Genomic DNA, 5,166 nt, shown 5'->3' with positions numbered 1-5,166 from the left:
GGCTCACATTTTATCGATGGTAACCTAAATGGTGCCATGTATGCTGATTTCCTACGTAATGTTTTACCGATGTTACTACAAGATGTTTCACTGCATGACAAAATGGCGATGTACTTCCAACATGATGGATGTCCGGCACATAGCTCGCGTGCGGTTGAAGCGGTATTGAAATGCATATTTCATGACAGGTGGGTTGGCTCGCACGTTCACCGCATTTGACGTCCCCTGATTTCCTTCTGTGGGGAAAGTTGAAGGATATTTGCTATCGTGATCCACCGAGAACGCCTGACAACATGCGTCAGCGCGTTGTCAATGCATGTGCGAACATTACGGAAAGTGAACTAAACGCTGTTGAGGGGAATGTCGTTACACGTATTACCAAATGCATTGAGGTTGACGGACATCATTTTGAGCATTTATTGCATTAATGTGGTATTTACATGTAATCAGGCTGTAAAAGTATGCGTTCTCAGAAATGATAAGTTCACAATGGTACATGTATCACATTGGAACAACCGAATAAAATGTTCAAACGTACCTACATTCTGTATTTTAATTTAAAAAACCTACCTGTTACCAACTGTTCGTCTGAAATTGTGAGCCATATGTTTGTGACTACATCAGCGCCATCTATCACAAAGCGAAAAAAGTGGTCCAACCAAAATATTTACATTTCTTTACGTACTACACGAATATGTAATAAAAAATGAGGGTACCTATTTAAGACAACGCAGTTGATATCCGTTTGACCTTTGACAGCGCCATCTAGCCGGCCAACCATAGCGCCATCTGGTTTGCCCTTTCAAGCTGGACAAGTTTCGTTCTTTGTAGTTTTTTCGTTTGACGCTTATTTCGTGAGATATTTAGCCCCGTTACGATCAATGGACCACCCTGTATACTGTGTCACCAACAATGGCTAAAGCTGCACCATACTACACAACACAAATCTGGTTTATGAACACCCAAAAGCAGTACATCATCGTTTGCGACTAAGGATCACACCACCACCTGGCTTCTGATGCGCACAGCGCTAGCAAGAGCGTCCTGTATTCATGTACGTAGACGACTCAGTTATGGAAGCGACAAGAATGGCTCCACATTTTATGCTTGTAGAGGAACGTGTGAGGATTATTCGATAGAGTAAACAATGATGCAACAGAGTACGTGACAGTATTAACAACTATAATTGTAATTATTTTGTAACGTTAAATGTTGAAGAGTTTCGTTAACCTAGAAAGGAAATACACAGAGTTTGCTAACAGTCCCTCCTTTTGAGGATTCTGTTCTGTTTGTCTAGAGTTGAAAGCAATCATCGCTGTATAATTTTGTCACGCTACTGTTTATAAACTAAAATGATTTCAAGCTTATCCTAATTTGAAATGATAATTAAATGGACACCCTAGCTGCAAACAGGCGTTGATATACTTCATTGGCCATGTTGAAAATGCGTGCCCTGACCGGGATTCGAACCCGGGATCTCCTGCTTACATGGCAGACGCTCTACCCATTTTTTTAAACCTCATTTTGAACGTTGCATCTGCTCGGGGCGGACGTCGTAAGACATCCGTTTAAGCTCGTTGTTGATCGCTTAACTCAGTTTTTTTAATTACAGAGGGCAGCTAACCCTCTGACCGAACACGCTGAGCTACCGTGCAGGCATCCATCTGATCTCCCCAGGGCACATATGCTATCTTCCTTTATACACTCCTGGAAACTGAAATAAGAACACCGTGAATTCATGGTCCCAGGAAGGGGAAACTTTATGGACACATTCCTGGGGTCAGATACATCACATGATCACACTGACAGAACCACAGGCACATAGACACAGGAAACAGAGCATGCACAATGTCGGCACTAGTACAGTGTATATCCACCTTTCGCAGCAATGCAGGCTGCTATTCTCCCATGGAGACGATCGTAGAGATGCTGGATGTAGTCCTGTGGAACGGCTTGCCATGCCATTTCCACCTGGCGCCTCAGTTGGACCAGCGTTCGTGCTGGACGTGCAGACCGCGTGAGACGACGCTTCATGCAATCCCAAACATGCTCAATGGGGGACAGATCCGGAGATCTTGCTGGCCAGGGTAGTTGACTTACACCTTCTAGAGCACGTTGGGTGGCACGGGATACATGCGGACGTGCATTGTCCTGTTGGAACAGCAAGTTCCCTTGCCGGTCTAGGAATGGTAGAACGATGGGTTCGATGACGGTTTGGATGTACCGTGCACTATTCAGTGTCCCCTCGACGATCACCAGAGGTGTACGGCCAGTGTAGGAGATCGCTCCCCAGACCATGATGCCGGGTGTTGGCCCTGTGTGCCTCGGTCGTATGCAGTCCTGATTGTGGCGCTCACCTGCACGGCGCCAAACACGCATACGACCATAATTGGCACCAAGGCAGAAGCGACTCTCATCGCTGAAGACGACACGTCTCCATTCGTCCCTCCATTCACGCCTGTCGCGACACCACTGGAGGCGGGCTGCACGATGTTGGGGCGTGAGCGGAAGACGGCCTAACGGTGTGCGGGACCGTAGCCCAGCTTCATGGAGACGGTTGCGAATGGTCCTCGTCGATACCCCAGGAGCAACAGTGTCCCTAATTTGCTGGGAAGTGGCGGTGCGGTCCCCTACGGCACTGCGTAGGATCCTACGGTCTTGGCGTGCATCCGTGTGTCGCTGCGGTCCGGTCCCAGGTCGACGGGCACGTGCACCTTCCGCCGACCACTGGCGACAACATCGATGTACTGTGGAGACCTCACGCCCCACGTGTTGAGCAATTCGGTGGTACGTCCACCCGGCCTGCCGCATGCCCACTATACGCCCTCGCTCAAAGTCCGTCAACTGCACATACGGTTCGCGTCCACGCTGTCGCGGCATGCTACCAGTGTTAAAGACTGCGATGGAGCTCCGTATGCCACGGCAAACTGGCTGACACTGACGGCGGCGGTGCACAAATGCTGCGCAGCTAGCGCCATTCGACGGCCAACACCGCTGTGCCGTGCGTATGATCATTGCTTGTACAGCCCTCTCGCAGTGTCCGGAGCAAGTATGGTGGGTCTGACGCACCGGTGTCAATGTGTTCTTTTTTCCATTTCCAGGAGTGTAGTTAAAAATATGGCTTCCCGGCCATTGACCTTCTTGTGCGAACGCACACGCTGTGCCCAACCTCTTACGGGCCTTGGTAGATTGATTTGCCACGAGTAATGGGTATGACGGGCAAACATCTATTAGGCGCACTAGGAATGTAGTGGTGTGGACATGTTCGGAATGTGAGTCTCATGGAGAGCGTGCAAGGGATAAGTCCCTGCAGGTGCCGGCCAGGGGAGGCCGAGCGGTTCTAGGCGCTACAGTCTGGAACCGCCCAACCGCTACGACCGCCGCCTCGAATTCTGCCTCGGGCATGGATGAGTGTGATGTCCTTAGGTTAGTTAGGTTTAAGTAGTTCTAAGTTCTAGGGGACTCATGACCTCAGATGTTAAGTCCCATAGTGCTCAGAGCCATTTGAACCATTTTTCCCTGCAGTCGCACTATCCTCTGTGCACTCAGTGGCTCATATGGAGCCGGCACGGTAGCTCAGCGTGTTCGGTCAGAGGGTTAGCTGCCCTCTGTAATTAAAAAAACTGAGTTAAGGGATCAACAACGAACTTAAACGGATGTCTTTCGATGTCCGCCCCGAGCAGATGCAACGAACAAAATGAGATTAAAAAAAAAAAAAAAAAGCGATGGATAGAGCGTCTGTCATGTAAGCAAGAGATCCCGAGTTCGAGTCCCGGTCGGGGCACACATTTTCAGCATGTCCTCAATGAAGTATATCAACGCCTGTTTGCAGCTAGGGTGTCCGTTTAATTATCATTTCATTCTAATGAAAGCTGCATGGTCATCAACGGTAACTGTTCTTTCGGGAACAGATACTACCTTTCTATATAGTTACCCTAATTTGCCTACTATCAGTTTTTTGTAGCTCCAGCATGCCTTGTTCCTTGCAAGAGAAGGGGTACCCTCTGCCTCGAACCTCATTGACTGGAGTATAACTGTTTACAGTGATGAGTCCCGCTTCGAACTGAGCTCCGATGAGCGGCGAAGACGAGTCTGGAAACAACGCGGCAGCAGAGGGATAGCAACCTGACTGTCTCCCGCCATATGACCCGACAAGCTGTAGCGATGGTCTGGGGTGCCATTTCTTTTCACAGTAGGACCCCTTCGCTTGTCATCCGCGGCACTCTTACACCACAGCCATCCGTCGGTGATACTCCACCCCCGTTTTGTGCCCTTCATGGCACACCTTCTTGCACTTACATTTCGTCAAGATAATGCCCGCCTGCACGCGGCTAGAGCTTCTACCGCTTGTCTTGGTGCTTGCCAAACCCTGCCTTGGCCAGCAAGTCCACCGGATCTGTGCCTAACGTTTGGAGCACTATGGGCACGACTCTCCGGGATTTTGACGATGCAACTCGCCAATTGGATAGAATTTGGCACGATATCTTTCGGGGGGACATCCAACAACTCTGTCAATGAGTGCCAATCAGAATCACTGTCTGCTTAAGGACCACTGCTGGACCAGTACGTTACTGACTTGCACAATTTGAGAAGATCTCTTTCCTGAATAAATCATCCAATTTTTTGAAATTGTAACGTGGTTTGGCTGTCTGTGTCCATCAGATAATTCCTTCGTGCACCGTCTTTCCTCTGTCTTAGAGAGTGTTATAAACGTTGTAAGTTCCAAACCGGGAAACTGACTGGTTTTGTGTGCCAATCAGAAAGTAGTTGTTGCAAGTGCTGTTAATTCATAGGCACTACCTTTCATTTGTGATAATACAAGTAGAGAAATGGAGCATTAATGTTTGTCTAGAGAAACTGTAACCAACGAAAACCACTTCTCTATCATTTAAATTCTTTATAAGAGAATAACAAAATAAAATAAAAGAAAATCCTCTCAGAATAGACTTTTGTTTGTCACACAGGACAATTGTTGAGATCAGGTGTTGCAGTTTACTGTACAGCTCTCTGTACTGTTGAGGAAGAAGTGGCATGATCTTCAACAGGTATTTCAATTTTGGTACTCATGAATATGGCTTGTCTTTCATATGAGTTGCAACCAGGCATACATGAGCTACAATCCTTCCTCTGCTGAAAACATCGAGATTTTTCCATTCTTGTATTTCT

Source organism: Schistocerca gregaria, chromosome 3 (assembly GCF_023897955.1).
Source record: "Schistocerca gregaria isolate iqSchGreg1 chromosome 3, iqSchGreg1.2, whole genome shotgun sequence".
NCBI lineage: Eukaryota > Metazoa > Arthropoda > Insecta > Orthoptera > Acrididae > Schistocerca > Schistocerca gregaria.
The sequence above is the reverse complement of the archived record's forward strand: the minus strand, read 5'-3'. Positions refer to the sequence as shown.